Source organism: Rhinolophus ferrumequinum, chromosome 17 (assembly GCF_004115265.2).
Source record: "Rhinolophus ferrumequinum isolate MPI-CBG mRhiFer1 chromosome 17, mRhiFer1_v1.p, whole genome shotgun sequence".
Taxonomy (NCBI): Eukaryota; Metazoa; Chordata; class Mammalia; order Chiroptera; family Rhinolophidae; genus Rhinolophus; species Rhinolophus ferrumequinum.
In genome coordinates this window covers 29,432,717-29,453,507 of record NC_046300.1, presented here as the reverse complement: position 1 = coordinate 29,453,507, position 20,791 = coordinate 29,432,717, and the positions used below count along the sequence as shown (strand labels likewise).

The window sequence follows — 20,791 nt, the reverse complement described above, 5'->3', positions numbered from 1 at the left end:
AGTGGTATAAGGAGGCTTCCTAGAGCTATGACATTTAAGCTAAGAAAGACTTCACAAGAGTCAGTACCATCAGGAAATAGAATACTTCAGGCTTGAAGCAAGCAGAATCATAAACAATTCCAAAAACTCAAAGATTTCAGTACTTTATAATGAAATGAAGCAGAAGGAGAGACAAGAGGGAGAAATAGGTAACGGAGAGTATTGAAGCTATAGAGTAATTAAGAGATTCAGGTGACAGCTGACAAAAAAACACATGGCTACAGGAACATCATCAGAAAATCTTACAGAAACATAGGCAAGAGATAGTAAATCCGGTAGGTCAAGATATACTATACCAGAGTAGAAGTAGTGTGTGCGTGGGGAGTGGGGGGAACGGGGGGACAGTGGATTTAAGAGGTAGAATCCACAGAGCTTAATGCCTTCAAGTGAAAATTTGGGAAAGGGGGTAAAATGGGTCTGCCAGATTTCTGGCTTGAACAGCTAGAGTTGGTGGTGCCATCCACTGAGATAATAAACTTGGGAGAGGGAATAGGTTTTGGAAGAGAAGATGGTACATTCAGTTCGTTGCAGACATATTGCATTTGAGTTTTCTGTGGGCCATGCAAAAGTGGAGTTATCCAGCAGGCAATCAGATACACAGGTTTAAAGCTCAGGAAGAAATCAGGGTTGGAGATCTAAGATAACAGACTCTTCGGAAGTTTTTTCTGTCTTTATAACACTTAAGTATGGAGACACTTGTTACTATGTTAGAGTAACGTTAGTAATATAAAATGAAAAACAAATGCAAGCACCAAAATAGCATGAATCTACTTTTAGTTAAAAAAAAAAAGTGTATCTACACATACATGTTTATCTGTGTATATCTACAATACACACAGACACAACACAACACAGGATAAAGAAATTAAAATTACCGCTAAATTAGTTAAGAGAAATAAAGGTTAGAAAAGGGAGGCAATTTATCCCAAGCCTCCCTACACCACAAACATCTTACCTATCAAAATGAACATTTCTACCACAAGACTCTTGGATTTCAAGAAGCCTAGTTTAATGAAGTCAGTAGACAAAGATGGAAAAGTGTGACCAACTGCCAACTCCTATCAACTCCATCATCCCCCACCCGCCTGCAAACCTCACCAGGGATCCAGGACAATCAATCCACTATCTCATCCCAGGATAGCAAGATAGGCAATGTTAGTAACTCCTCTTGGATTCCTCAAAAGTAGCTACTGGAACAACCCCAGAGGTACCTGGTTCTTGGAAACTCTAAATGGCTTGATTCTGTTCCCTACAGGTTCTCAGCAAGCAGCATGCATGCCTCTGCAGCCAGGGCCAGTGACTTGGGCTCAGTCTTCTTGCACTGTTGTTATCACCCCAACTCCATCAGAAGGAGGGTACATCTCCCCCAAAGTAGTTATATCAGAATTGGGTGCTTACTTCTCACCAATCTAATTATTTTAAAGAGTCACTATTTAAAAGTAGAGACGTAATTACTTTTGTTCAACCTTTTTGTCTTACTTAGGGACAAAATATCTACACTAAGATATAACACTAAGAGATAAAACATTCCGGCTAACCAGCATTTGTAACTGAGCTTTCAAAACTAGTACTTGCAATACAAATGTGAATTTTTTTCAGCCTTTCTCAAGGCAAAATAACCCTGAAGAAAACTTTAAGAAATTTACAATAGTGTGGGTAATTATTTTTGATCATTTATTTTTATAAAATTTCCATAGCAGGCATCACTTTTGGTAATAGAAGAAAAAAACTTTTTCTCACATGGCAGGCTAAATTATCACACTGTAATAATTCAACTCAAGATATGCACCCACAGCAACATTTTCTTAGATAGACCAAAACTAGTCTGTCATAAATTATCATATAAAACTAAGTCCAATCAATTTTAAAAAGTAAATCATTCTCCTAAATAGACTTAATGACCTATAAAAAGATGAAGGTAAGCATTTTTTTCAACACCAATATATGAAAATTTGCAATTGTCTATAACACCTATTTCAAATCTCTTAAATCTATTTTGTTTCAAAAAATAATCCAGTAACCACCTTTCTTTGGCAACTGAGTTAAGAAAAATAATAAATCTGGAATTATTGAATATTTTCATGGTGTCAACCAGATATGCCATGCAGCGCAGAACAATGACTAAATGATGTTATCTGTAGATGTTTTTCATACAAAATGATGGACATTTAAGAGCACCTACTGTATGTCAATCTCTAGAGTAGGTGCTAAGGATACAAACACAGAGATCCTATACTCCAGTCTCTGCCTAGTCAAAAAGACATGTACTATGATGAATATAACTATAGTGTGTGTGTGAGTATTTACAGACCCCTATCCTTTATTGCCAACTCCACAAATACAAAAAACTCTAAAAACTAAAAATTCTTTTCTCAGTTGTCAACAAAACGTGGCCTAACATGAGGCTTTTTATAGTCTTCTTTAGTCTTCTTAGTGTGAATATGTATAATTTCACTGGGAAAATTAATGTGTACGATTATGGGATGACTGCTCCTATCCACAGGAGATTTCATAATATGCAGCAAATACATCATACTAATTTTCTAAATCCCAAAAACTTTTTACTTCTGAGACACATATGCCACCATGGGTTTCAGATAAGGGGCTATAGGGCAGCTCTGGAGAAAACAAACATGGATTATTTTAAGGAGCAAAGGAGTCAGTTGAGGAAGGTGTAACTTATATATAGAGAAGCCTTCAGAAACAAGGTTATCTTATTCTAGGATTCACAACACTACACTTGAAATTGATCCTTTCACACCACCACCAAAGACATCTTTTATTATTTCTACAGCCTTGCTTTCTTCTTTCGAAAAATCTGAGCTGCCAAACCATACTTATTAATATTTAATTCTCCAAAGAGATAACAGCATTTCTATAACAATTTTTTATTTTCATCCTGTTATCTTAGCGCACACAGCCATATACCAAATAAATGTACAATTTCTATTAAGTTCATTCAAATATAGTCAGTCTTGATCATGCAGATAATAATTAACCACACTCCAGATTATCTATAGTCAAACATTATATCTAACACTTACATGGAAGCAATAACTAGGTGCCAGACACTACCTAAATCATTTTATATACATGTTATACATGTTAAACATATTTTATGTCTATGTATGTCTATATGTGAGTATATACGTATGTATGAAGTGGGACCAAGAAATATGGTGAATGTTTAAATTAAAAATGTATTACAGTAAAAGACACATTGCCATTAATCCCCCGCAAAATACAACCCCGCATTTTGAACACACTTATCCCATGGTTCTTGCCACTTTCTGAAGCAGTTCTAGAAGTCCTTTTCCTTCATATCTTTAGTTGCGCTGTCGTGCTGCCTCGATGTCCTGAATCGTTTCAAAACATTTACCTTTCATGTTCATTTTGACTTTGGGGAAGAGCCAGAAGTCGCATGGTGCCAGATCCGGTGAATAATATGGATGAGGACATACCATGTTTTTATTTGACAGAAATTGCTGTACCAGAAGCGATGTGTGACACGGAGCTTTTCCATTGTGATCAAAACATGGTGAATGTTGCTGCTGAGTGCCATCCAACCGAAAGGCAGGGATCTTCAATATGGGAAGCTGCACGTCAAACTTTAGTAACTGTATGTGACAAGTTTTAACTTGTTCAGTGCAGTCAGTCAGGTGTGAGCTACGGTTGAGAGAAGGTCATGTTTTAAAGTGTGCCGTAAATCATCCTCCATTATGACAATGTTCCATGTCACACATCGCTTCTGGTCTACAGCAATTTCTGTCAAATAAAAACATTACAGTGTGTCCTCATCCACCTTATTCACTGGATCTGGCACCATTGAACTTTTGGCTCTTCCCCAAAGTCAAAATGATTCAGGACATCGAGGCAGCCATGACAGCACAACTAAAGACACTCACAAAAGAGGACTTCCAGAACTGTTTCAGAAAGTGGCACGAACAATGGGATAAGTGTGTTTGAAGCGAAGGGGAATATTTTGAGGGTGATTAATGGCACTGCGTCTTTTACAGTAATATTTTTTTTTAATTTAAACATTCACTATATTGTTTGATCACACCTCGTATACGGTGTTTCCCTGAAAATAAGACCTAGCCAGACCATCAGCTCTAATGTATCTTCTGGAGCAAAAATTAATATAAGACCCGGTCTTATTTTTATATAAGACCGGGTCTTATATAAGACCAGGTATAATATAATATACATATGTGTGTGTGTGTGTGTGTATATATATACACACACACACACACACACATATACATACATTCTCATTTAATTCTCAAAACAACTTGGTAGTTATTATTATCCTCATTTTAAAAATAGAAAAGTGAGGCACTATGAGGCTAAGTAACTGGCCAGCATGGCATCGTAACAGACATCACAATAACAGAGTATGAGCTTTGAGAAAACATTTACAAAGGGATTTGTTGTTCTATTGACTTCTTTCCCAAACTCACTATTATCCCAGGTAATAGAGAATTAATGGTACTGGAATCAGCGCCCTAGGCCCTCCTCACCCCAATACTCTCCCTCCCCCACCTCCTTCCACTGCCACAACTAACCCCTGCCACAATTTCTCATTTCTCAAGTTCTAGTTCACACACTGTATATTACTGCCATTCCAATGATCTGTCCATATTAAGAGAAATGTCTTAGGTCAGGTGTACAATCACCATTCCTCAGCCTGGTGCAGATACGGTACAAAGCTTTCTGTGGTCTGAGACACAAACAGGGTGAGGGACAGATGATATATTAACATCTTTAAGAAGCACAAATTGTTCAACTTAAAGTACCATCCTTTATTCTGAGGTTGTCCTTGTTACTTTTTCAGTGTTAAAATAGGATAATAATAACCAATGCTTCGTTTATTGTCTTCACTGACCAAAAAAAGTCAGTATCCCAGTCAATCTCCCCCAAAATCCTAAATGCTGGGATAACAAATAGCGAATAAATCTACCAAGTATGCATGAGGAAGTGGAAGACAGGCACAGGCAAGAAATAAAGGACTGAAACTGTGCAGGGTAAAACAGAAGCAGATACTACTTTTACATTTAACAGGGACATACAAAGACACTGGTCCAACAAACAAGAGCAAACAAAACAAAGCTTTGCAAATTTCAGTAACTTATTTTGAAGAGATTACAAGCACTGAGGCAGTTCTTCATTTTAAAGTGAGATAAAATAGGGGAAATGAAAGGTTGACAAATTTGAATTTTAAAATGAAAGTAGAGCTCATAATTCTCAACAATACTAAGAAAGGGGATTTAAAAGAGTATCACTAATTTATCTTCTAAAAAAGGCAGCATAGAGAAGATTTGTTAAAAGCATGGACTGTAGAGTCAGCCAGCCAAAATCCCAGCTTGGTGTTAGCTGTGTAAACCTGAGCAGGTGACTTTTACCCTCTCTGTTTCAGTTTCCTTAAAGGTTGTTGTAAGGATTAAATGAGTTAAGATTGGTAAAGTACTGAAAACAGTGCCTGGCACTTAGTAACTACTTCAAAAGTACTGTCATAAATATTATCTAATAACATGAAGAAACAATGGTAAAGTAAGTACTAACGACTATAAATATTACGGTACTAAGATAGATGACGTTATACTTCCATAAAGTTTTTTTTAAAGTAAAACCATTTTAATGTACATAAAGTATATGAGGTTGTGTGTGATACTTTTAGACTTTTCAATTTACATTTTTTAAAACATGCATTAGAAAAAAGTCTGAATCCAGTCAGGATACCCTGGGACCCAGACTTGGTCTGCTCACTCCACATAAGCTGTCCCAGTTCATCCTGCCGTTTGCCCCTTCCCTTAAGCCACCTCTACTAGACCCAGGTGAATTATTAAAAGGCACTTGTTCACTGACAACATCGTCTTGTGCTAAGGCAGAGTTATCTACGTCCTCACTACTCAAGGATGGTTCCGTGTTCAGCAGTACCTAGAAGTTTATAGGTGCAGAATATCAAGCTGCATCACAGATCTACTGAATCAGGATTTCCATTTTTACACAGGAGCCTTAAGGGATTCTTAGGCACAGTCAAGTTTGAGAAGCACTGCTCTCTACATGACTCTAGTGCAGATAGTTGTAAAAATTTTAAATGGTCAATATTACATATGAATTTAGAGATACCAAGATGTGGAATCAGAAAAGCTCATTAAGAAAAATAACCAACATATAATTGAATTTCTTTATCACTGATATCAATCAAAAGTGTTCAAAGATTTCAACAATGCCTACATTTAATGCTTCCTGCTTTGAGTCACTATTTTGTATAACAGCACAACACTAATAATACATAGTTTTATTGAGGCTGTATTTTGCTGTACAAAGAGTACAAAAGAATGACTGGATCTAGAAACTTGCAATCCGGCCCAAAGGTGTGCAACCTGCATGTTACAATTTCAAGACTTAGTCCAATTCAAAGTTGACAAATGACTCTTCTCAGAAAGTCATTACTCTGAAAAAAAAATTAAAGAATGTAAACTTTAAGCATAGATCATATTCCTGAACTAAAACTAAAACTGTTAATAACTGTTTAATTGAAAAGACTCTTAAGTCACTTGCAGAACCGAACACTGTTCGAGAGGTCTGTGTTCATTTTTCCAGGAAAAGAGGAGGGAGGGTGGTAATCAACCTTCACCCTCTGCAAAGTTTTACTCGTATCCTGAAAGGCCTCAACTTGCATGTTCTTACAGGTGAATAAACTTAAGTCGTACTAAAACAAAGTCACGTTTCTTTTCTCAAAGGTGAAAGGCTTCTCTCTTCTAAAGGGTGCATTTTAAAATATTTGGGATTCCGGGTCGGTTTCGCTTCCGGCCTGCGAAGGAAGCGTGCTGCCCAAGGCTGAAATGAACAGGGAAATTTACCAAGTAGGAAGTTGAGCCCTAGTCCAGCCGCCAGGCTCTGTCTGCCCTCTTGCTGCAGCTGGCCTTGCATCCTAGACCCCAACATCCCGAGTGAGGGAAGGCAGGCAGGCTAGGATAAGCAGCCTCCTCGCCCTGCCCGCCCTGGAGCTAGGGGAGCCTCCCCTCGCGCCACCCAACCCCCACGCCGATCCGGGAAGCGCACAAACCCGGGGCGGTGCGACTACCCGTCCGCAGCAGCAGCACCCGCACCCTCAGGCCTTCCCGTGAGGCGGCGGCAGCTGCAGCAGCGACAGGAGGGGAGGCGGGACTCGTCCTGAGAAGCTGATCGGGAGGCCGGGGCGGGAGCCACTACATTTGGAGGCTGCACTGGAGGAAGGCGAAGGCGCTCCGAGTGCTCGGCTTTTTTATGATCATCATCATCATTATCGTTATTTTTTTACCTGTGGCGCAGAAGGGCTCCCCAGCTCCTACTCCCTGAATCCTCCTCCTCCCCTCTCTTTCTCTCTCTCTCTCCCTCAGTCTCTGCCCGGCGCTCGTGGAACCCGCCGGCCCGACCAGAAAGAGAACAGGGCGGGAGGGGAGGTGGCGGCGGTGACCAGCGACCACGTGACCACGCTCGCGCCGTAACGGCGGCCGCCTCCTGCTGCGCGCCCTCCCCGCGCTCCACCTCTAATAACCCCGCGGCTCGCGGGTCCGGAACGCTCGTGCGCAGGCGCCCGCCTGGGCCTAAAGACTGCGCGGGCGCGCGACGTACTCGCTCTTGGGTCCAAGTCTCTAGGGCCCGGTGAGGCACGACGTGGGGAGTGCACCACTCGCTCAGCCCTACTCTGCCGAGCAGTCTGGCTGACACAGCGCAGGCGCAGGAGGCTTTTTTTACCCTCCCTCTAGCTTAGCACCCCTTCCAGCTACCCCTCCACCGCATCCCTGGTCCAGCGCTCACCTGGAAGCTGGGAACCTGCCACTGGGACTTAGACATTCACTCACACTCACCATCACCTTCCCTGGGTGAGACAGAGAGAGGAAGGGGAAATGTCAGCCCCTGAGACCCTCCTGAGAGGTTGGCCCTCTAGTCTAAAAATGAACATTTCTTAGTCTTATGCAAATGGTCTTCCATTAGACAGTTTTCTATAGCTGAGTAGACTCCTGTTCATGCTTCAAGACCCAGCTAATCTGTCACTTCCTCTGTTTTGGAGGAGTATTAACATTTTGTGTAAACCTACTTTAGTATAACCCATATAGATGTAATATACAACAGTTAATTTTACAAACATCATAGTAGGCTCAGATTTTATCTTTTCCACCTGACCTAGGACGGTATTTGTCTTTAGCATTATGGTATCTCAGTAATAAGTCTGATGACTATCAGAATACAGACAACGTCTAAACCCTGTGTAGTTGCCCTCTACCTCTGCTTAATCATGATTTAAGATTCTCTTTAACGCAAGCACATGTGGAATGCTAGTGTTTCTCTCCCCAATATGAAAGCCTTTGAATGGTGATGCTCATTAGACTAGTAAAGGCTTCGCCTAGTAAAAAAGTTTTATAGTCTCTTATCATCAAGAGCTCCAAAGGAAATTGATAAACTGTTGAGTACAGAAAAAGGAAACCAAGGCAGAGAAAGGTCAAATTTCCAAAGATTATCTAGCTTCAAATGAGGGTCTCTATGTGGGAAACTTTTCTTCACAACAACCCTCCCCTTCACACAGATTTCCCTCTCTTTTGTTGCCCCTCTTTGATGCAGAACCTGGACATGTTAGTGGTTCTGGCCAGATTTAACCAGAGCAAATAATTAAAATGTAAAAACTTACTAAGTGGCAATTCTGGTTAGACCAGTCATCATTGCTATTAAACTAGTGAATACTGACATAATGTTCAAGTAGCAGAACTAACAAAATCCCGGAAAACATTGAGATAAGTGTTGATCAAGAAACATATTAACAAGAGCTTCTGAGAAACTAGGAAAATCATGTTGGGAAGGCAAAATTTTCTTTCTACCCTTTTAGGTTTTTTGGCTGGTCTAACAATCAAATTAACATAGCAGGTTAAAACATAACAGGAGAAAAAACAAATTTAATTACATATGTACGGGGTCTCCTAACAATGAGCCCCAAGGACAAGTTGGGCATTTGAGGCTTATACAGTAAGTCCTCACTTAATGTTATTGATAGATTCTGCATCTTTGAGTGAAACAACGTATAGCAAAACCAATTTTACCATAGGCTGACTGATATAAAAAAAATTCTTATGACATCTCATAAACATTATAATGAAACAACATTGAATGGAAATGATGTCATTTCAAGGACCTGCTGTGTGCCATCCTGAAGTAAGGAATGGCAAATGGGACAGTGCTTAAAGGAAGGAAAGATTAATTCACAGAAAAATAAGAAGAGTAGATATTTGGTAATTAAATGTTTGCCCTGCCATACAGATAAGTTATTCAGATAAAAAGTTATCTCTACTAATAGCTTTCTTTCTGCTCCAGGAAGTCTATCTACATTCTTTCAGTAGTTAAGGGAAAGGTAAAAGTTTTACTTGAATCTGTTGGATCTTGATTGCCCTCAGCTCAAAATAGTCCACATTGCCAAACTGGCACATTTTGGGGGAGGCTACTGAACCCCTTCAATCACTGCTCAAGATACCAATCATATGTCTGCAACATTGAAGGATTCTTTTCCACACTCACCAATGTATACACCCGCAGAGAGATCCCACCCAATACTTCCAGCTACCACCTAGGATTTGCTAGTAGCCTTCCATTCTAAATGTCCAGTCCAAAGTCCAGACTCTGTTGGAGAATGTTATTTTGGTGGCCCAAAATGAACCGTGCCTCCCCAGAATTCACGCCCTTGTGTAATCCTCTCCCCTTGAATCTGGGCTGGACTTGTCACCTGCTTCAAACAATAGAATGTGGCAAAATGATTATGCCAGTTCTAGACCCAGGCCTTAAGAAGGCTTTGTAGTGACAACATTGAACTTTACCAGAGCCATACTCATAGAGAACAGATGATTGACAAATCCCTCCACCTGTTTGTATTCTGAGACGTGCTTACCACACACACACACACACCAAAAAAAAAAAAAACAAAAAAAAACACCCTTCACCACCTGACTTAGATGAGATTCACTATCCACTCTTTCTCATAAGACTAAAAGATGATTCTCTATTTACCTGTGAGAAAGCCATAGACTGACCTTTCCCTTTTTTCCTAAATCTGTTGAGAAGCTCAGACAAAAACGCTTCAACTTCCTGTTCTTTGTCTCATGAATAATTAGCTGAGATTAGAACTGTCCACTTGAAATTAGCTAGACCCAGAAGTAAACATTTCCTGACTAAAACGTCCCCTAATTACAAAACAATCTCAACTATAGTCAATCCACCTATAACTTGTCTACTCTTCGTCATAAAAGCATAAGGCACAACCATCCTGTAATACATTCTGATCTTCAAACCTGGGTACTTTCCCTATTGCTACAGCCTAAATAAAATCTATTTCCTTGCTTATCTGGTTTTTGTCTTTGATGGCCACTTCTGTTTTTTTCTCTTTCAGGGAAGCACCATGAATAACAAATTCAACTACTCTGAGACTACCATGATGTGAGAAGTCTAACGTAGCCATCCAGAGAGGCCAAATGGAGGAAAACTGAGGTCCCCAGCTAATAGACCAGTTGTGCTTCCATTGGACACAACACCAACCAGCCACACATGTGAGGCCATCTTAGAAGTGGATTCTCCAAACACAGTCAAGTTGCCTCATGTCACACCACATGGAGTACAAACGACCTGTTCTTCACCAAGCCCAAATTGCAGAATTACAGGCAAATACATTTTGTATTGTGTTAAACCATTGAATTTTGTGACAGTTTGTTAGGTAGCAATAAATAGCCAGAATAGACCTATATATTCAGCTATCTGCTAGAGATGTGTCCCAAATGGTCCCACAGGCACATCAAACTCAATGTGCTCAAACTGAGTTTTTCAAATTCCCACAGATCGGCCCCTTTTCTTGAGCCCTACTTCCCCGATGGTGCATTATCCCCCCCAGAGCCCCAAATCAGATCCCTGAGAGGTCTCCCTGACTCTTTCTTATCCTGCAACATTCAATCACCAAGTAATAGGGTTCCTTGTCCATCCCCACCGACATCTCACCTTCAATCCTCATCATCTCTCTCCTGAACCACTGAGGACTAGTGAATGTCTTCCACATTGCAAGGGACAGACACGTTTGCACTCAGATTACCTTACAGGTTTATTGTCAGGCAGAAAGTGAGGAGACATGGGGTGCCAAAGCAGTCATCTCCCATCACCTGTGTCCTGGTGGTTTCAAGGCTGGGAGGCCCCGCTGGCCTTTTGGAGAGCAATAGCAATGACCCCACCTTTTAGGCCATGACAGTAGTTGTAGGGATCCAGTTTTTCTCTGATTTCTCACATCTTTAGTTTCCAAGAGAAAAAATGAGGGGTCTTTTAGTCCCCAGTCAGTACACAGCACACTGACAGATCTGAGAGTGGCCTGCAATCTAATCTAGGAAAAAAGAAACTAAAATAAGAAAGCCGATGATTCGTAACTCCAGAAAAATATGAACATTGTATGAAAATTCATTTGGAGTTATGCTACTTATAATACAATTCATAATATTTAAGGTAGAAAAATTAAATTTGAACCAACGTCAGCGTTCTTAGGAAAAACTAATTGAGACACTTAACTTTGCAGCTACTTACACGCTAGTTGGTTTTCTGCTTTGGCATCTGTGTGCATTCTCTGGCTTGGGGCATGGCAGAAAGTGAAGCACACGCGCACACACACACACACACATATACACACACACACAAAAATGCAAGTGTTCTCTAGGAAAGGTGGAAGTTCTCCTCCAGGCCTGTGCCTCTGGGCACACTCAGCGGGACCTACTCTGGCCAGGCCAATATCCACATCCACTCTTCTCTCCACCATTCCACTCAACTTGCCTGGATAAAGAGGCCACCATCAGATCCTGAAATTCTCATCATGGACCAGACTAACATGATAACAAGATGTCCATCCTGCCCTCTGGCAGTGTGATGGGTCTGATAAGCATGTACTGTGTGTGGAACAGACCTTTGCTATCTTTTATTTTCATCCGTGGAAATACTCTGCTCAGATCTCCCACTGCAGGGAACGTAGTTGACTTTCAGCCTCAGTTGCCACCTTGTTGGATGCACCATTGAGTTTACGCGGAGGCCACATTTCCACTGGGCTACTCCCAGTCAGTGACTGAGCACAGCAGGGGTGTTAGTGCAGACTCATTATCAAGAGAAGCAGGATTCCTCTAGTGGGCAACTTGGGCTCAAGAATTCCCCACAGGCCTGGTCGAAACTTTCTTAAAACCAGCTGCAGTCTTAGGATCTTCTTAGACAATCTTCCTTCCTTTCCCCTTAGCTTTTACAGGTATCAGATCTGCACTGTGGCCAGAAGACTCTCCCTCCCATTCTTGCTTCCTTCCTTTTATCCTTCACTGGTATATTCTGTCCATAAAACTTTCGCACATGCAATCCCATCTTGATATCTGCTCCTCTGGAAACCTGAACTGCAATACACTCCCATTCTAGGACTTCCTCTGGCACACCCTTATACTAGAGTTAGGGGTCACAGTTATGAGTAATGTCAAGAAATCTAAATTCTTACATTCTTTTGCATTTTAGTCTTTGAAGAACTTGTCATCTTCTGGAGCCATCCATTACAATGCAGCTAACCCCAGGCAGAGATAATGACAAGCTAAAGCCTTTCACTGTTAAAAAAATGATAAAGATTGTTTAAGATTTATTTTGACTACAAAGATAATTAAGACGATAATAACAATTGTAAGGCTAATAATAAAAATTACTAAAAGTTTTGTGGGATAACAGTTTTGGATACTCCCTCTCCCCATTCTCTGTTGCTGTAGAAGCTACTTTGGGGGCTGTTTGCCCAGCTCATCATAAGACCTATCTCCCACCAACTTCAATCACCTCTCCCTTCTCCCACCCCCAAAAGCCATCAAGAACCTGAAACACACAAGGCCAACCAGCTTCTCTTTCTGAAAGAACTGAGAATTGAGACGAAAAGGCAACTGATTAGTCTTTGTGCATGTCTAGACCTGTAACAACCCAATGGAGTAGGCCATTTCGTCAGTCAAGGTCTGACCAGGAAACCTCTTCAGTTGCTTACAGCAGAAGGGCTCTAATACAGGGAATCAGTTATACAGGTGATGGAAGTGCTGAGCGCCAAACAAGTGATGAGTACATTACCCAGACATTACCAACTGCAGGAAGGAACTGTATTACCCCTTAGCCAAACAGATACAAGGAAGAGATCATATACCTGGGGCCCTAGCACTGGGCTCATCTGATGGAATCTACATAATGGTCACACAGAACCTGAGGAGTTGCATGCAGAGAAAACTGCTTAAGACAACTTTCCTCAGAAGGAAAGTGCCTTCAACCACACTGACAACCAGAAAGAGTGGGACAGAGTCAGTTTCCTAAAGAATGGTTGTGGCTATTTGTCAGAAGTGGAAAAGGATGCTTGGCAGAAAAAACAGTACATGTTCACTGCATTCCTTCCATTGGTTACTCAGTACACATATGCACCCTTCTCATACACAATTTCAAAATGCTCTCATCTAATATAAAGCAAGGACCCATTTACTAACCCTGTAATTAAAGAGTAGGTGTTATTAGTAGGTATGAAACCAACTGATAGTGATATTAGACTTTAGTGATAGTGGGCTTTAAAATCATTTTAACTCTCATCCACGTCATGAAAAACAAGAATGATATTATTCTAAAGAAAGCCTACACACACACAAAAAATAATGCTGAAACCAGAAGTTGATTTGTATGTAGGGTCTGCATAGCTATGTGTGATGGACTACTAGCTCCTCTTTCCTTCCAAATTTAATTTTCTCTTCTTTCATTGGAATTGACTTTTAGCTGGGCCCATGGCCATCTGTCTAGAGACAGCACTTGCCATTCTGCCTTGTGACTAGGTGTGGCAATGTGACTTTGTTTTCATTTATAGAGTACAAAAGGGTGCAATGTGGATATTTTCCGCATCACTTGTTTAAAAGAAAGTTGCTTGCCCTCTACTGCCTTTTCTCTATTCCTGCCACCTGGACACAGACACGGTGGTGACCCAGCTTCCAGTGAGTGTGCAGAGCTGGCAGAGCAACAAGATGGAAGGAAACCAGGTCCCTGAACTCCGTCCCCAACCTTGGGAGAGCTGCTTTCCCAACCATGACTTCCCCGCTACACCTTTAAATTAGAGAAATAAACCTCAACCTTATATAAGCCACTGAATTTTAAGATCTTTTTTAAAAATCTGCATACCCTCTATCTACCTGACACAATACGAAAGGCATCATATTGTTAACTAAGTTGATATATGGAGAATCTCATGAAAGACTGTCTAGATCAATTTTTAAAACATAAATAGATAAATTCACTTGCCCTTAAAGGAAACAATGTCAGCATTTATGGATATATGAGGAATATCAAATACTTTGATACTGCATGGCCCATTTTTGCACCCTTATGCTTTTTATGATCACCAGAGCACCCATGCTGAAAATTGCCCTTAAAAATCTTGGAGCAGTCAGAGACATTAGGGAGCAGAATAGAATAGAGGCTGAGTGCATAGAACCCGGGGTAGAATTGCACAAGTTCAAATCTCAGTTTCCCTTACTTGTTAATGATGTAATCTCAAGCTAGTAACTTGAGTTACTTACCCTCTGTGGCTTCAGCGTCATCTGTGAGATGGGGATAATAATAGTCTCTAATTTATTAGGTTTTTATGAACATTAATTGGGATAATCCACTATTAAGTTATTTACCACATGGTAACTATTTAATTATAAAAATAAATATTACTTTTGTATTATATTATTTTTATATCTTAGAGTCTTGGTCAGAAAAGTTTTGATCAGAAAAATACACCTTCAGTCTGTAGGGAAAGCAAATTATTCTAGATATAACAATAATGATTGGGATTTATTGTTTTCACACACAAAATAGCAAATTCTGGACTTTACTTTGGACATCAAAGAGACAAATGCACTTTTGTTGTACCACCTGAACATCTATGATACACATGCAAATATGCCTAAATGTCATGACACTAAAAGTAATGACTTAACTTTATTATCCTGAAAGTACCATATCTCAAAACATTATCTAATAAGGAAAAAAAAACTTATAGGAGGAAGATAATCAATTTTGATTTTCCATAGTTTTGTGGAAGGACAATAAAGTCATGATCACAACTATGTAAAGCCATTTCTTTGAAGCTTTTGTTCTCTGTGATAGCAATTACTTTCATTGGGTTACTTATTCTTGGTCAGGAATGTACAGATGGTTCCTTAGTAAACACCTTCAACAGTGATTTTATAGTATCTATATGCCATACGAGACCCGTACATTTTTTTCCAGATGTAGGCATAAAATGCTGTGCCAAGAAAAGTGTAAATACATTTAGTTTATATCCCTGTTATAATGTTTGTCCCATTGTGTCATGACCAGCTGCTTGAATGCCTGACAGCCCCTAGACTGTGAGTTCCTCAAAGGTAAGCAGTATGTCACATTCATCTCTCCAACAGCAGTGTTTTAAGAAGTGCTCAGCATCTGGTAGGTATTCAGTAAATGTTTGATATGAATAAAAGTAAAAATATATCACATTATGGAAATCATGAACTTGTTACATGGTTGAACAGTGTTTTACTTATCCATTGAGGCATAACAAATTGCCACAAGTGTAGCTCCTTAAAACAACATATATTTATAATCTCACAGTTTCTGCAGGTCCAGAGTCTGTGCATGGCTTACGTAGGTTCTCTACCTCAGGATCTCTCTCATGTTTGCAATCAAGGTGTTGGCTGAGGTTGTGGTCTCATCTCACGGCTTGACTGGGGAAAGATCCATTTCTAGGCTTACAGGATTTGCTGGCAGAAGTCAGTTTCTTGCCAGTTGCAGGACTGAGGGCCTCAGTTTCTTGCTGGCTGTCAGCTGGAGGCTGCCCTCCATTGCTTGCCAAGTGGGCCTCTCATAGGGCAGCTCAACTACAAAGCAACTTGCATCATCAAAATCAGCAAAAGAGTTTCATAGCAAGACAGACATTACAATCTTATGCAACACAATTACACAAGTGGCATCTCACCACCTGTACAATATACTGTTTATTAAAAACTAGTCACAGGTCCTTTCCATACTTAAGGGGAGGGTATCACACAGGGCATCGGTACTAGGAGACAGGGATAATTGGGAGCTATCCTAGAGTCTGTTCACCACCACCAGGGCCTTGGTATAAATAAGAAATGAGTACTTGGTCCACTAAAATAAAGAAACTTGGTTAGGTTCACATGTTAATTCATGAGAATGTCCAGATGCTTGCTCCAAGTTATTAATGCCCCAAACACATGATGTAAGAGAAAGAAAATCTTTCACAGAAGTCCTTACAATGTGAATGGATGAGTCATCACTCATTAACAAAAAAGAGTGGAACCCCAAATCACCAGACAGTTTTGTTAGGCTGAATGCCTACCTAGAAGTCCTTTAAAATGGTGACTGAGATATGAACGTCGAAAATATGCAACATTTCTCTGTTAGCTTGGGATTTCATAGCAAAAATGTCTCATGGGGTCCTTTGCATGCTCCAGTTGATTCCATCCATGTGAATAGCCACCCAAAAGCACTAAGCATGCACACAGATAGACAAAGGCATGAAAACCATCAACAGTGGGAAAGGTATTAATTCGCGATTATTGCAACAATGCTGCATAACAAACAACTCCAATATCTCAATGACTTACAAAAGCATTTTTGTTTTTCTTGTTCAGGAATTACAGGTTGGCTGTGGTTCACATGATCTAGCTTGAGCTTGGCTGGGCCAAACTGGACTTTGGGCTCAGTTCAGGTCTACTCCACATGTCTTCATTTTGGGACCAGCAGCTACCTAGGGATGTTCATGTTCTGCTTATGACAGAAGTACAAGAGGAACAAGTAGAAATGTCCAATAACTCTTGAGGTTTGGGCTCCAAAATGGCACACTGTCACTTCTGCCCAATTCTATGGGATAAAATAAGTTCTATGGCCACGTCCAATATCAATGGTGTGGAAATATACTCTGCTTACTGTAGGGTGAGGCAATGCAAAGTCCCATGACAGAGGACAGGGTGAATAATTCAAATATAAAGAGAGACTAAAATATGGGGAGTAATGAGCGAAGGCAAGAACAGGTAGCCGACCTTAGAAGCTGATCAAGTTGCTTGTGACACCATAATAAGCTCCCTGACGGCTGCTTTAAAACAATAGACACACCATGATGTAACTAACAACTCAGGCCATGCACTGATATAACACTATGCTCCTTCAATGTGCAATCCTCCATAAAATACAAAATCTACATTATGGTAATATAATAAAGGTAAAGATTTTACTAGCACAGTGCCTTAAAAATTATAGGTCCCATGGCAAATATAACATAGCTTTTTGTGCCCATCTACTGTAAAGACAGAAGTCCTAACTATAAACAGTAATGGAAAATCATGCATATTCAGGGATAAAAGTGATGAAAGAGTTATGGGTTCCGTTAGAAAAATTACTCTGGGAATTTTATCTTATGGACGAAGCCTCAAGAAATATACAGCATAATACAAGTGAATGTTTAATAGGTGACTGAATAAAGTAGTTTTCATTCAAAAAGGCTGCAATGTTATAATCCAAATAAAAAGAAACACATTTTCTTAGATATATTATGGATAGTGCCAATATTTTATTCCTGGTTCTTGTTTCAAATTTTAGTAGTTTTCTTTAACCGATGGTTCTTTGTTGGGATCTATTTCCTCATAAATGCCTCACGAACCAGGAAAACTGACATTTTATGTTTCTGTTTAGTTTTTAATTCACAGACCCTCCAAAGATCATGTTTTCAAGTATTGTTCACCTGTACAGTTAAATTCGATTAAAGTCGGATAATTTGTAGCTTGTCATTTAACTTGGCTTATTTGAAGGACATTAGATGCTATACAATAATTAAGTAAGTAAGTATTACATTTACTTTAAATTATACGTAGAACCACCAGAGGTTGAAATACTATTCCATCAAAAATACTTAAAGAACGTAATGCTATTCCTTCAAATATAATGCTATTCTTTCCAAATTCTGTAGTGTCATAATAAGTGTCACATATCTAGCCAACACCTGCTATCCAATTATCAATTCATTTATGTATGCTGTAAGACATGAACAAATACACTCCTGAGAAGATGAAATAGGGCTAAATTTCGTATCTCAGTCTATTCTCTCATTTAACTTCTATATCTTATGTTAAAATATTGAAGGTATATTCCTAGGGCAAAAGTCTTTAAAAGCATGCCTACAATTTGGATTCACAAAGGGGCTATCTGGAGATTCTGATAGGCTGCTTTACAATTTTCTGTTAAAATGCTCATAAAGATTCAGAAAAGGAGAAAGATTGCCAATGGTATTGTGGACTTAAAATGAGAGAGGAACAGTTGTTAAAGTCCAGGCGGAATTTCAACTGTTTTATTGATGATGATGGACTGAAAAACTATTTTTTGTTTTGTAAGTCAGTGTTACTTTTATTACTGAGAAGAAAACGTATTCTTAAAATACTTTTTTGTAAGCTCTTTTCCTCTGAAACAGAAGATGATAGATGATGTTAAAGACCAGGAAGGGCCCCCAAATATCAAAAAGGAGTCAATAAGCTGAAGAATGAGACAGAGAAGTCCAGCTTGTTGGTTTAGAGAGTTTAACAATGGAACTTTCATACAGAAACAGGTCCTGGGCAGCCACGGGGCAATCAGATCTCCCCTACCTTCCCCTCCTAGATCACCCTTTTTTTATCCCCCACAAGAGATAGATCTCTGAGGTTGGAGAGGAGTGTGTGGGGAGTCAGGAGGAGACGAAAAGGCCACATATCAGCAGGCCATGGCATCAAGATGAGCTAAGAAATCCATAACTTCTAGAGCTTTTTGCCCTAGAGGAAGGAGTAATGGAAACTCTGTGACTAGCCTGAAACCTCTGTACACATTTCGAGTCCACCTGGGGCACGGGGAGGGGGTCAAAGGTCAGGGCTCAGCAATTAACCTGGAGGATTAGCTTCAGGGTTGTCAGGTTTTCAAGATGGAGTCAGCTCCATCCACATATCCTCTTTCTGCTGCGTTGTTTCTGGGACTTGTTTCCGAATGCCTGGAGAGATGGACGCTACTCAGGTTAGGTGGGGGGAAGAGAAGGTGAACGACAGAACATTAGCTCTCACTGACTCAGTTGGTGTTTGTTTATAGTCAAAAAAGTACCTATAGACAGTGCCGGGGTGGGGGTGGGGGGTAAGGGGATGAGGAGTGTGGGAGGTTGCCAATTGTGCCCCTGTGTATATATGGCCTTTCCATGGAAAAGGGGGGTAAATGAACAGAGACCAGTTACATCTTGGGATTCTTAGTTGACTAATGAGAGGTACTACAAATGGGATAGAGACAGAAAGAGCATGGGAAAGACTGCCTGCTGGGTGAGTAGATCTGGCTCATATGCTGCTCTTTTCAAATAAGAATTGCAAACTGCCTAAACAGAGAAACCAATGTTGAAAGCAGGAAAAAAAGGCAATATCACATCAGTAGACATACATTAATGTATTAGAGCAACATTTCTCAACGCAAGCTCTACTGGTTTGGAGAAGTGGTTTTGTTGTTGTTGGCGTCACTAGCCCTTGGACACTTGATTCAGGTAGTACCCCTTGGGTTCCAATTCTTAATGCTGAGTGACAAACTACGCCAAACATGGCTGTATAAGATAATAATCATTTTGTTCTGTTCACAGATTCTGTGGGTCAGTAATTGGACAGAGCACAGCAAGAATGACTGTTCTAAGTTTCACACCATCTGGGCCTCAGTTGGGAAGTCTCCAAGCCTGGGAGCAACTCAATGACTAGAGGCTGAAGTCATCTAAATGCTCCTTCAGTCATGTATCTGGCATATAGACCAGGAGAACTAGAAGACTGGGACGACTCATGAGAGCCTCTCCATGTGAGACCTCACCATGTGGTTGTGCTTCATCAGACTGATATATGGCAGTTCAAGGCTTGGAGTGTGAGTGTTCTGGCAAACAACATGAAAATGGCATGGCCATTTTCTGGCTTACCTTGAAAGTCAAACAGCATCACTTCTACTGCACTTTTGGCTACAAGTAAGTCTAAGCCCACCCATACTTGAGGTCAAGGGCAGATCCACCTTTCAATGGGAAGAATATCAAGGGCGGTATTGAGTTATCCTTGGAAAATAGGACCTGCCTGTCATTAAGACAATCCGTATTCATTTCTATGGCCACCATAGCAAATGACCACAAATCAGCTTCTTCACACAAATTATCTTCTCATTCTATAAGTCAGAAGTTTGACAGAGATTTCACTAAACTAACATCAAGGTGTCGGCAGGCTGCATTCCTTTCTAGAGGCTCTAAGAGAGAGCCTGTTTCCTTTTCACTTGGGTAGTTGGCAGAATTCAGTTCCTACAGGTTGTAGAACCAAGGTCTTCATTTTCTTGCTGGCTGTCAGCTGACAGTTTCTAGAGGCCACCCACATTCGTTAGCTAATGATCCCCTTCCTCTATTTTCAAAGCCAGTAACAGCAGGTTGAATCCTTCTCCTGTAACATCTCTGACCCTTCCAGCATCACATTTCTCTTTGACCACATCCCAGAAACATGGAAAAGTTCTCTGCTCTTAAGAATCTGTGATTAGATTTGGCCAACCTGGATAATCCTGGATACTCACTCCATCTGAAGGTCCATAACTTTAATCACATCTGTTCCCTTTGCCATTTAAGGTAACATAGTCACAGATTCCAAGGATTAGGGCATGGACATCT

The 20,791-nt window shown here is 40.3% G+C and overlaps 1 protein-coding gene across 6 annotated transcripts in view; it reads right to left on the bottom strand.

Annotated features, from left to right (window-relative positions):
• TBC1D5 (TBC1 domain family member 5) overlaps positions 1-7,864 on the bottom strand; it is a 510,030-nt gene extending 502,166 nt beyond the window's left edge. For 4 of the 6 annotated variants that reach the window (XM_033133070.1, XM_033133068.1, XM_033133069.1 and 1 more), the window contains exon 1: positions 7,346-7,522. The gene's annotated coding sequence lies outside the window, so the exon portion shown is untranslated. Of the gene's footprint in view, positions 1-7,345; positions 7,523-7,845 lie in introns of those variants that run through there. The other 2 variants (XM_033133071.1, XM_033133074.1) reach the window with 2 other exon arrangements.
• Between the last annotated feature and the right edge of the window lie 12,927 nt (positions 7,865-20,791).